This window comes from Rutilus rutilus, assembly GCF_951802725.1.
Source record: "Rutilus rutilus genome assembly, chromosome: 25".
Classification (NCBI taxonomy): Eukaryota; Metazoa; Chordata; class Actinopteri; order Cypriniformes; family Leuciscidae; genus Rutilus; species Rutilus rutilus.
This window is the reverse complement of record NC_140229.1, coordinates 29038632-29051898: the sequence shown is the minus strand read 5'-3', so window position 1 is coordinate 29051898 and position 13267 is coordinate 29038632. Positions and strand designations below refer to the sequence as shown.

General features: G+C 36.3%; 3 long non-coding RNA genes across 4 annotated transcripts; all 3 read left to right on the top strand.

The window, feature by feature from the left end:
* The first annotated feature begins 909 nt into the window (after positions 1–909).
* Positions 910–4860, top strand: LOC311285632. Its single transcript, XR_014626383.1, has 3 exons — positions 910–1042; positions 1533–1622; positions 3677–4860. It is a non-coding gene; the product is annotated as an uncharacterized lncRNA (long non-coding RNA).
* A 4424-nt stretch (positions 4861–9284) lies between these two features.
* On the top strand, positions 9285–10487 carry LOC311285468. Its single transcript, XR_014626362.1, has 3 exons — positions 9285–9412; positions 9502–9562; positions 10316–10487. It is a non-coding gene; the product is annotated as an uncharacterized lncRNA (long non-coding RNA).
* An 804-nt stretch (positions 10488–11291) lies between these two features.
* LOC311285267 lies at positions 11292–12294 on the top strand. 2 transcript variants are annotated; one of them, XR_014626328.1, is made up of 4 exons: positions 11292–11374; positions 11539–11632; positions 11723–11841; positions 11949–12294. It is a non-coding gene; the product is annotated as an uncharacterized lncRNA (long non-coding RNA). The 2 variants fall into 2 exon arrangements; XR_014626329.1 differs by lacking the exon at positions 11539–11632 and having other exon boundaries at positions 11355–11374.
* The last annotated feature ends 973 nt before the right edge of the window (positions 12295–13267 follow it).

The window sequence follows — 13267 nt, the reverse complement described above, 5'->3', positions numbered from 1 at the left end:
GAGAAAAACGAAATGTTCCCTCAGACCGTTTGCGGTTATAATTACTTATTATAATTACATTTCATTACTTTTTGTCTTCATAGTTTTAAATGTAATTTACTTTTGTTGTCGGACCATACTTTTAAAAAGTAATTTAACGAAATTGGTTAAGTAAAAAGTAACTCACCTCAGAAAACCGCAGTTGATGATGGGATGTCACTCAAAGGGTAGACGGGTTGTGTGCGCGCGGTGGGAGACCCCAGCTTCTATAGGCCCGCTGCCCGGTTTCGCGGGCTTGGCACGCGATTAATAACTTAAATATTGTGGGATATATATATATATATATATATATATATATATTATATTTATATATTATATATATGTATTTTATATATATATATATATATATATATATATATATATGTGTGTGTGTATGCACATAATATAATGACACACCGCTTTACCTTGGCATTAAACGTCAAACAAATTTGGGGTTTTCTAACTGCGGTGTTTGTGTTTGAATATACTTTATTCAAAGCAATGTTACCAAAAATATAAGTCATATAATTTTTTTTCTTTTTCCTTGCAGGTTTGAGAGTCCCACATTGTTAATATAATTAAAAAATGGGGAACCCTATGTGGCGATACGCACGCGAGCAGGCATTAAAGGGATACTCTAACTCTACCAAAAAATGAAAATTGTCATCATATACTCACCCTGATGTTGTTTCAAACCTGTATGAATTTATTTCTTCTGCTGAACACAAAGGAAGATTATTAGAAGAAGTTCAGTAATCAGACCGTTTTAGATACCATTGACTTCCATAGTAAAAATAAAAAATATATAGGCTATACCATGGAAGTGAACTGTCTGGTTACTGACATTCTTCTAAATATCTTCCTTTCTGTTCAGCAGAAGAAAGAAATGCATACAGGTTTGATACAACATAAGGGTAAGTATAATTAGAGAATTTTCATTTTTTGGTAGAGTATCCCTTTAAGGCAATGGATGAAGATGAGCCAGCTAGCCGCGCTGAACGTAGAGTTGATGGTTGAGACTGAGGTAAACAGTGTACTAAGAATCACATTACAGAAATAATTTACAAATTGATAACAATCATGAGTAGTTTACGCTTTACTTTGTTCAATGTTTCTTTGTGCTTGAAATAATCCATAAGATCACACATGTCAGACAAGTACCAGGTGCATCCATATGTTTATTGATATTTATTGTGTAAATGTATTGTTTTTTGTTGAATGAAGCGTTTGGTTCAGTACATTTTGGTGGTGCATTTATTTAAAATAAACCGTCAATTGGGTAAAGTTATTGCTGACATTGAGTGAATTATGTCACTTTAAAGTCATCATTAATAACATCAACAATAATGTTAAAAGTGTTTAGAAGTGCAAAGGCACCCAAAAACTGCCCTGTTGTGCAATTAAAGTATCTGCCTTCATTTTACCTAAAGATTAGTTCATGAAAAAATGGTTTATATTATTTGAATGTATAAGTCTGTAAACATCATACATGTTTTACCCATCTTCTTTTCTAGTGAGATGTGCATTGGGAAACCATAATTCTCTTCAATGGCTTCACAAAATTCCAACTGAAAATTTACTGAACAAAAAGTGAAGTAGCAAAGGTCAGTAACCTTTCACCTGTCAGTGTCCCTTAATAATAAATTATTTTAGAAAAGTGTAACCTGGTCCACTTTAGACTTTCTACTTACTATATTTAACTTTGTAACTACATGTCAACTACTTCTCAATAATTTGCAACTACATGTCTTCTAACTCTCAGAATAAATGCTGTAGGTTTAGGGTTAGTAGAATAAGTTGACATATACTTGCAAAGTTTATTAAAGGTAGTATGTTGTGGACACATAAAAAAAAAAGTGTTAGAAGATATTAAGCAGACAGTTTACTAATACTCTAATGACTGTTATTGACATTAGGGTTAATGCCCGACGAGGTGTCCATTGTCAGGTTTTAATGGACGACGGCGAGGCGTGAACTTACAGACGCTCAGCAGAGGACGGTTGCTTCCGCTGAAGTCCATTAAAACCTGTCAATGGACACCTCGTCAGGCATTAACCTGCTTATACCATGGACAAAATCGAAACAAAATCAAAAATCAAAAAAAAAAAAAAAACAATTGAAAATGTAAAGTTTATACAAACAATAACTCCCTGGTTACACCTGACAGTTTGACTGGACAGTGGCAGTGTTAACTGCCTGTTGCTATGGTTATAGAACTCTTTTACTAGGTGTCCATTATCACTGTCCATTATCACTTTTTAATGGCCACCCTGCAGCCAATCAGAATCGAGTATTCACCCAGACCATGGTCAGGGTTGGGGAGTAACGGAATACATGTAACGGCGTTATGTAATCAGGATACAAAAATCCAGTAACTGTAATCCGTTACAGTTACGTCAAAAAACGTAGTAATCAGATTATAGTTACATTTTGAAAAAAGGGGGAATACTTTCAGGATTACAATGGTTTCATTTAAAACGAAATAAATAAGTATTTTGGCATAATAACACTATATTAAGACGAGCGCGCTACTTACAGTAGTTCCTGGTTCTGTTGCCAGTAATGACTCACGCTGGTGAATGCGCAAATAACAGCTGTCTACAATCTCCTCAGACGCATATTGAATCACTGCTGCTAGTAGAAACGATGCTGCCTGCGGGTAAAATCGCTTTTAATTCATGGAAATTCCGCTGCTATTTTGTAGAAATTAGGAGAGTAGCTTTTTTAGTACCCAAAATGTCCTTTCTTAATCTTTTCTCGCGTAACGGGATGTTCGCTGTCTAGGTAACGTAGGGGAACTCCCACTGCCAACGCCTCAAGTTCAGTCAGGCAAATTAAGAAAGATCACGGCTTTAGTCAACATGTAGGCCTATTTTAAAATAAACTAATATGTAGATTGTGTAAAAAATTTGTGCTTTTTTTATTTTTATTTTTTTATTTGTTAAAAATAAAACAAAATAATCTGTAATACCATACATTAGCCACTAGATGTCTGTATAGCCCTTTACATAAATATATTATATTCAGGCCTGTGTTAATGTGTTAAGGCCAAATTCTTAATAAGTTTTTTTTTTTTTGTTGTTGTTGTTTTAATAATATTTCTTCTTGCTTGACTTTATTTATATACGTGACCTTGAAGTAATCCAAAAGTAATCAGTTACATTACTTTCATATTATAGTACTTGGATTACGTTACTGAATACTTTTTTTATGAAGTAATTTGTAACTGTAACGGAATACATTTTTAAAGTAACCCTCCCAAGCCTGACCATGGTATAACATCATTTTTATTCTGTGTGAGTAGAAATGAGAAACGGTAAGAGAAAATTAGGGAAAGAGAACATTTGCTATTGTTTCAGCTACACACAATTATGATGATATTTGAAGAATGCATGCTTTATTCCTTTTCCCCCCTACCCCATTTTTAATACTTTTTACAACTGCGGAGAGAACTAACCACTGCTGAAATAAGAGCGGTTTGTGACACTAAGCATCTTACCCTGTTCAGTGTTAATAATTGTATTTTATGCCTTTATGTGTAGATATGTTTACTATTGTAGTATTACTATTGTACTATTGTTTACTATTGTATACTATTGTATAGACCTTTTGTTTAGCTTAGTTTTATTAATTTCATCTGTACTTATTATTTTTGCAGCTGGTGATCTGCTAAATGTGGAAACCTTTAACAGTTTTTGAAAGACCAAGGGAAGTTGTCAAGAAAAAGACACAGATGAGTAGAAGGTGAATGGCTGGCACAGTTGACTGGGGTATGTACATAATCAGTGACATCTCTGCATAACAGTCCAACAAAAGCTTGTTCACAAGTGTATGCACAACAGATACAAATGATATCTGACAAAGAAGTGTGATCTACATCACTGAGCAGGTGGTGTTTACAGAATGTTTTCATGGAAATATGGGTTGTTAACCAAGCATCTTTGCTACTAGTTAACCCTGACCAGTTAGGTTTTGATCTTTCAAAATGGTTTCTGTCATTTTAACTAAAACCATTAAAGAAGCACTTCACCCGTGGGAACATTAATCTTTATTGAAAGTGGGTTATATATTATGTAGTTGAAATGTAAAATATTTTTTGAACTTGGTGCCTTCTTGACCGAGAAAAGACAAAGTAACTTTAGGTTGCATTTTTGGATGAAAGACTGCAAATCCCACAATGCATCACATTGCACAGCTCCACAAGCCACTCCCACTTATCCAGAACAGCGCATATCAGAGAAATCATCCATCTACTCTACAAAGCTAGCTACCACCAGAGCTTGAAATTTATTTTACACAAAATTAGTTTGCGAACTCATTAGTGAACTACTACTCGTTTGTATTTCCCTCAAAATGGTGAATTCACCCTTTGCAGGGAGCATGATTGACAGGTGATCGGACCAATTATATTTCGCCATCCGTCATTTTGCCCGACAACATTGTCAGAAGAGTTAGTAGCTTAACATGCCTGGATTTGAACTTGAGAAACGGAGTGCACTAACATCTTTCCTCGGTTAAAAATAACAACGTTCGTTCTTATCTTCATTCATGTTTATTTGACACTATAATTGAACTAGAAGGAAGAGATGATCGGCTCACGAGAAGCTGTAACTGATGCTCTACAACGATCTGTCATCTGTCAGCAGTGGCGTAACTTTGCTTTGAAAAGTGGTGGGGACACCGCACAACTCGTTTTGCTATTTGTTTATTTAATAACCGAATAGGCTTAATGGGCTTTAAGCCCAGCTGCACTACTTCCTGAACTTCAGCCTGCTCCTTTGTTTCCTGTCTGTCATTATTAGACAAACTGATTAAATCAGGTGTCTGTTTAGTGTTGCTGTGACTACATAGGCCAGGCACACCTGTATTAATCAGTTTGTCCAATAATGACAGACAGGAAACAAAAGAGCAGGCTGAATTTCAGGAAGTAGTGCAGCTGGGCATAAAGTCTATTGGGGACTGAGTTCAGAGTTGGAAATGCACTTAATTTTCACTTTGTATAGGCTACAACACATTCACAAATGTCTATAAACTTCCGAATTGTCTCATTTTATTTAACTTGATTTAGTTGTTTGTTTAATACCAGCAAACGACTAATGGGCCTATGGATAAAACAGTAGATATATACCTTTTATCAGATATGAATGTTTATATGAAAGATGGAGTAGTGGTGACTTTACAAGTGACCACTCCAACCCTTTGAGTCAATTGGAATGATATAGCATGATGTTATGGTTCCCAGTGTTTGCTTGTCTTTATTGTTATAATTTACACTGATAGGTTAATGCAATTCCTTTATGATCTTTTGTGTTGGTAAGGTTTTAAACTTCAGTTCAGTGATGCTGAACAACTCTTCTGTGGTGTATGAGGAGAGGATGTACAAACTGCAAGTAATGATGGCAAGCCAACCAACCCGACTGTGGCTTTCATCTTTTTTTCAACTGTTCCTGCAAAGGAGTACTGTTACACGGCAGATTCTCTGTAAACTGACAACCAAACAGTTGGAGTATCCAGATCTGTTTTTAACTGAACAAGGCATTGATTTCTTCCATTCTTCTACCAAAATTATATTCCACGACAAGAACAGAAATTAAATGTAATTTAAGTAGCACACATTTTAATAGTTCTTTAATTTCATGTAGCCTACAGCCTAATTTTTGTGTATTTCTTGTCTGTCTAATAGTAAAGTGCTATCTTTTTTTATTTTAAAACTTCATTACAACCTAAATCTGTCCTAATAGCATCACTGTTGTGTTAAGAGAACACGCGTTATAACTGCCTTCAACTGCAAGTCTTGATCATCATGCTTGTGGGCATCTTCTGAAAAAAATAAAAAATCTTAGAGAAATGTTGCAAAAAAGTATTCGATATAATTTCATTCTAGAAAGACATTTATATAATATAAGTTTATGTAGTCTTACAATTGATTCCACTTATGTTACAGTACTCATGTGATGGATTCAAAACTGTCAAATTGTCAAGAAGTAACTGCAAATAAATATCAAGGACATTGTGATTATATGCATGAGGATACACCTTTGTGAGGTTTTTAACATATGTTTGAAAATAAAAGTGGTAACAGAGCAGGGGCCTGCTATGATGAACAAAGTGACTGGTTTTGTCAGACATGTATGAATCCCATGAATCCTGTACCATGAAAGTGGCTTGGCTAGCTGTGTTCATTGCCATACCTTCTCCGGGGCAGGTCATGTTTTGAATTAGAGATCGCAAACTAAAAGTAGCCAGCTAAACCGGCTTCATGGTACAGGCCTCTGAATCAACTCTTAAAATGACTGGTTATTTGCTAAGACAATGTTGATCGCAATGTTGGGGGATCCTTCAAGGAAAATGGTAAAGCAACACTAAAACATTGTGAATGACCATCATTTATGTCTGATACACTATTTAAAAAAAATAAACTAAAAACTATATTTTATGTCAATGTCAAATGTAATATAACTTAATTTTAACATCTGCTAAAGAAAAAAAAAAGGTTTTGAAAGTGATCTGCAATAATCTGTTTAATTGTAGTTCTTGTTTTCAAAAGTAAATAAAATAAGAGAACAGGCTGCACAAATATATAATTTATAATTAACTAAAAAAGACTGCCTACCAATGAGCAAAGTTATTGATTACTTAGGCATTATCTACTGCCTGATAATGGTCATGTAATTAAGCATTTGATCAAACCATTCAATTGGTTTAAGAAAAATAGAACCTAAAAATAACTTGGGAATGGGAATGGGAATGTTCTCTTTAGGTTATAAATTAAACCTAAAAATAACCTACAGGGAACGTTCTGGGAACGTTCCCTTAAAGTTATAAAACTTGGTTGGACGTGCCCGGAAGACCTTCCCGGGAAGGCGTCCAGAATGCATCCGGAACAGATGCCCGAGCCACCTTAGCTGACCTCTCTCGATGTGGAGGAGCAACGGCTCTACTCCGAGTTCCTCCCGAGTGACTGAGCTTCTCACCCTATCTCTAAGAGATCGCCCAGCCACCCTGCGGAGAAAGACCCAAAGCTCATGACCATAGGTGAGAGTAGGAACGTAGATTGACCGGTAAAGCTACGGCTTAGCTCTTTCTTCACCACGACAGACCGGTACATCGACCGCATTACTGCAGAAGCTGCACCATCCTTCCCTCACTCGCGAACAAGACCCATACTTAAACTCCTCCACTTGAGGCAAGGACTCTCCACCAACCTGAAGTGGGCAAACCACCCTTTTCCGACTGAGGACCACATGGCCTCGGATTTGGAGTTTATAAAAAATAGAACCTAAAAATAACCTGCAGGGAACGTTCCCAGAACGTTCTCTTTAGGTTATAAAATTAAACCTAAAAAAGAACCTACAGGGAACGTTCTGGGAATGTTCCCTTAAAGTTATAAAAATAGATCCTAAAAATAACCTACAGGGAATGTTCCCAGAACGTTCTCTTTAGGTTATAAAATTAAACCTAAAAATAACCTACAGGGAATGTTCCCAGAACGTTCTCTTTAGGTTATAAAATTAAACCTAAAAAATAACCTACAGGGAACGTTCTGGGAATGTTCCCTTAAAGTTATAAAAATAGAACCTAAAAATAACCTTCAGGGAACGTTCCCAGAACGTTCTCTTTAGGTTATAAAATTAAACCTAAAAAATAACCTACAGGGAACGTTCTGGGAACGTTCCCTTAAAGTTATAAAAATAGATCCTAAAAATAACCTACAGGGAATGTTCCCAGAACGTTCTCTTTAGGTTATAAATTTAAACCTAAAAATAACCTACAGGGAACGTTCTGGGAACGTTCCCTTAATGTTATAAACATAGATCCTAAAAATAACCTACAGGGAACGTTCCCAGAACGTTCTTGTTTGGTTCCCAAAAAAATAACCAAATGGGAACCAAACGGGAACGTTAGGGGAACGTTCTGTGTTTGCTGGGCAGCAGCGCTCATGCTCTCATATCTCCTACAGCTTGTGACACACAATCTTACCTCACTCTTTTCATTTGCTCCGGATGAATATTAATGCCATTACAGGGCTTGAATTTTGCCATGGGATTGTTTGTCCATGTAACGCGTTGTATTTTTATTTTCCTGTTAAATTTGCAGATGGTGTTGGGAGTTTAAATGTTTTGAGCGGAGTGAAGATTGGCACATTCATGTCTATTGTATATAAATTAATACTTTTTCAATTTTGTTGTAAGTTATAGGCTACAGTTTGCAAAAAGATTGTTTTAATTAAAATGTTTGTGCAGTTTTATTTGAAATATTTTCATGTGTGAAATATTAAATGTAAATTACTGTTACTGAATACCTGAATACATTTTGCTAATGCTGTTTTTAATGACTCATTTTAGGTTGATAATTAAACAATGAATCAACAAAAACATGGATTATGTGCTTATTTATTTAATACAAACTGATTGATTTACTTATTAATGATAGTTTCTGTTAATTCAATTTATTGTAATAATAATATATTCATAGGATTCTTGAAGTGTTTGAACAATAAACAATGTAGAATGTGTTGTTTGTAGAACGTTCCCAGAACGTTCCCAGAATGTTCCCAAGAACGTTCCCTATTGGTTAGCCAGGAAAGTTTTCTTTACGTTAATAGAACGTTCCTTATAGGTTAGGGGAACGTTCCGAGAACCTTCCGGGAACGTTCTGAGAACCTTCCGGGAACATTCCGAGAACCTTCCGGGAACATTCCGAGAACCTTCCGGGAATGTTCTGGGAACGTTCCCCTAACCTATAGAGAACGTTCTATTAACGTAAAGAAAACTTTCCTGGCTAACCAATAGGGAACGTTCTTGGGAACATTCTGGGAACGTTCTGGGAACCAAAAACTAACGTTCCCAGAACGTAAAATTGTTAGCTGGGATGACCCTCTTACATTTTCAGCTTAAATTGATATATTTAATGAAAGTAGCTAGATTAGTTACTATGTGTCATTAGCAATAGCCAATGTTATGTAAAAAAGACACAAAACCATTTATTTCAACAATTAATTTCAATCAGGCTTTGCCACAAAGGTAAAATGTGCATTCCATGCAAACAGCATCACAATCTCTTAGAGCCCAACCACTGTGCATAATACAACACGAACAGAAGATTGTATTTGACTCATGCTGCATACACATACGCAATGACAAGAATTATGCCTACTGTACATATAGAGTTACAACTACGATTAGAGTTGTTTACATAAAATGTACCTCGTTTCTATTTTGCATTAAAAATGTTTGTGGCCCCTTTAAGAAATCCCTCTCTTCCCGCGATACTATTCACTTGTGCTGGACGCGTGCGCGCGACCAGAGAACGGCAGCCATTTTTCATTGTTCAGGAGAGCTCCATGACGGTGCGTGCATCGATCGGATTCTGTGTTATACGTTCTTCTTTCTTGGTAAATATTACTCCAATATCTTTAATATGCACAAATAAGTTGTGAAGCGAAGGTAAAAGAACATTTGATGTGTACATTTTTGTTTATAGATTTATTTGGAGCGCATGTGTGACGAGTGAACCTCGTGGTGATCGGACGGTAAAGGATTGGGTATGTACGTTTTATGGTTTATGGGGGAAATTACTGATGGCATGTTTATTTGATAAATCTGTTAATGAGTTGAATCTATATTCTGTGATTATACAGTATAACTTTATGGTTAAATGCATATTTCTGGTTCCGCATGGCATGATTAAACGTGGGTTGTGGCTTTGTTAAAGTGCTTTTATTTCTCTTGTAACTTAGGCCTAAGTTACCTCAGCCACTGCCGTATTCCAGTTTGTGTTATCGTATTTAATTGTAACATATTTTGGTTTGGAGAAATCAATTTAAATCTGACCAGTTGCAGTGTTATTACACTGCATTTCAGTTTGAATTGAGTTAAGTATTCTGTGGATTTGGGCATTGATCCACTGGTTAAACTTTGTGTGACATTTGATTGTCATCTTCAAATTTATTGTAAACTGTTATTACAATTTTTTTTTCTTTTTTTTTTTGTTTAACTAGTGAAATCAAATTTTTTTCTTGTGAAATCTCTTCGAACAAGGCAAACTTTTTTCTTAATCAGACTTTTATCTGTTTAATTGTGCTTCCATTGACCGCTGTCACTTATTTTAAACAGCAGTCAGAATAAAACCCCAATTTCAAAAAGCATAGTTTGCTTCCGGTGTGTATTTCTTCAATTTCACCCGGTTGCATTTTTTCTCCTTTGTTTAATTTTACTGTGACTTATGTTGTTCTTATTAATTTTACTGTGACTTATGTTGTTCTTATTAATATCACTCTCAATTAATTGTTGTCCAGCTGCCTTTAAGACATATTACACGACAGTGCGCAGGAGCTTCAGGTACAAACAACCAGATCTTGCATTGCAGGCGGAAGCTGTGGTGAATTCAGCTCGGAGTCGAGCGAGAAGAAAGACGGTAAGATTTATTAGATTAGATTCGTTTTTGGTCAATGTGACTATTTTTCAGGTGCATTAAAGGGTTACTTCAGGATTTAGCATTAAGCTTTGTATTAGTAGAAAACCTGTAGTATTTTAGAATTACCATGCTTTCCACCCTCATATCCCCCTGAGACAAGAGATTTATGTATTTTTTGTCTGGAAAAAATCCTCCGATGACGCAAAAATCGTCATTTTGCGTCATCGGAGGATTTTCTGGCCAGAGGCTAAAGACTACAGCCAGTAGATGGCGTTGTTCCGCATGTTTTTAGCCCGCCCATACAGGGTGGGATCTCACTCACAGAATGTACACAGTGTCAGCCGTCTTTCTTTGGAAGCTAAGCTAGCAGGCTCTTGTTCTGTGGAGAAAGCTGAATAGTAGGAGAAAGCTGAGTAAGTAACCATCCTCCTTTTCCCGGACTTGTCCGGCGGGCGAGATCGTTCAAAATGTCCGGGATGAATCCAAATGCGGCAGTGGCTCAGTGGTTCATGTAGATTGTCTACAAACCAGAAGGTTGGTGGTTCAATCCCCGGTTCCACCTGACCAAGTGTCGAGGTGTCCTTGAGCAAGACACCTAACCCCAGCTGCTCCCGACGAGCTGGATCGCCTTGCATGGCTGACACCGCCGTCGGTGTATGAATGAGTGAGTGAATGGGTGAATGTGAGGCAATATTGTAAAGCGCTTTGGTGGCCATTGGGTCTGTGAAAGCGCTATATAAAATGCAGTCCATTTACCATTTACCATTTTTGTGAAATGTTAGAATATTCTGTTTTTCATGATTTCATCATAAAGCAAGAAGTCATGGGATTGATGGCTATTATTTGTTTAATAATTGTAAATAATCCTGTAATTTACAGGAAGCAGTATGCCATCTTCACAACTCTGAGACAAATTGTGGGCGCTACGAACTGGATCAAGGTAAAAAAAAAAAAAAAGAATCTTACATTCTTTTATTTTTTTACTTTCATAAAAACGTACAAACATTTTAAAGGTAAGATTCAAAGAATATGCTTTCATTCTCTTGTATAAGAAAATAGATCCGTTATAGTTTACGATCTTAATCATACATTTTGTTTCCATAGAGTAACCTCGCCTCATAACGAGGGCGTAACCTCACATTTACTCAGAGCTATGTCTGCAAGTCCAGATTTTCATGATGCTGATCATGACGACATTGTAAGTAACTTTTACTATTTTCTCCTTGTTTCATTTTACTGTGACTTGCGTTGTTTTTATTCATATCACTCTCATTTAATTGTTTTCCAGCTGCCTGTAAGACATACTACGAGACAGTACGCAGGAGCTTCAGGTACAAACAACCAGATCTGGCATTGCAGGCCGAAGCTGTGAAGAGTTCAGCTCGGAGTCGAGCGAGAAGAAAGAGGGTGAGATTTTTAGTCAATGTGACTATTTTTCACGTGCATTAATAGATGTTTTGTGTCCATACACAGTGCATCACAGTACTGATTGTCTGTATTGGTTGTTTTTACAGCTGCTAGAAGCGAGACGGTGTGCTAGGTGAGGATGACGTGGGCATTTGGAAGTGCGCCACCATAGATCTGATGTCCGATGAAGTTCAACCACCAGCCAGGAGCTCACAGAGCTCTGTGCTACGCTGCAGTCGAGATTAGAGGCGACTCCTAAATACAGGGCAACGCACCACAGACGTTTTCAAAGTGGATCGAATTCAGAGAGAACGCCGCTAGTCACCTACAGCTCCGAAGATGAAAACAGACACTGAGCTTCCAATTTGTTGTGTGTGCAGATGATCTATGCTTTGTACATAGGTGTATATTGTTTTGTGTCTGTGCTAATAAAGCTCTTTCTTTGAATAAACAGCATGTCCCTGGCAAATTTTCCATTCCTTTATAAATTCATGTCCTTGATGGTAATAATAGTGTAGTCCATAGGTTAACAATGACATGAATATACCACAGAATAGCATATTATGAATATAAAAAAATAATTTATTTATTATTATTTATATGAATATTATAATTTTTTTAATTTTTAATGAGCGAGGGTGACCAATAGTAACAGATCTGCCAACCAATCACGAGTGATTTTTCTTGTTTAAACCACGTGGGTTCAACCAATAGTGTGTAAGGAAATTCAAGCCTTTCTCTGGTGGGAGCTGCTATTCATATGGTAATTAGAGCCATTCACACCTCCGGCGCGAGCGCTCTGCATACGTCATGGTTCGTTTCCGACAATATTCGGCACAGACGAATGCGACGTTCACAGGCTGTAAATTGTCATCAACTGCCGAAAATTAGGGAGATTTGCGGCCGTTTACGGGGTCGGGAATCCCAATTTTCATGCAGTGATATAGTAAAACAACAATTTGACAAAATCAAAAAAGCAATTCCTAAAGAATGGATAGAAGGAATAGAAAAAAGGAATGAAGGAAAGGGAAAGGTTGAAGTGTTATTAAAAGAAAGCGGGAATAAATATTCAATTCAATCATGTTCCCTAAAAAAATTTTATAATTACTTTAGAATGATGGTATTTGTTCAACCAATAACAAATAGTTTTTGGACTAGGTTATTCCCAGGGACTGAAACTGAAAACATTTGGGGAAATTTAAGAATAAGATACATGGATCCAATGATTGAGAATTTCAATTTTCTTTTAAGGCATAATGTTATTTATACAAAAATGAGACTATGTAAAATAAGGTTTGCACAGAACGCAAGATGTGATGTTTGTAAAAATGAGGATGAAGGGTTTTTACATTTGTTTCTATTTTGTTCGAATCTTCAGGATTTTATGGGAAAGATAAAAAAATTTGTAGAAGGAATCTTGGAAGAA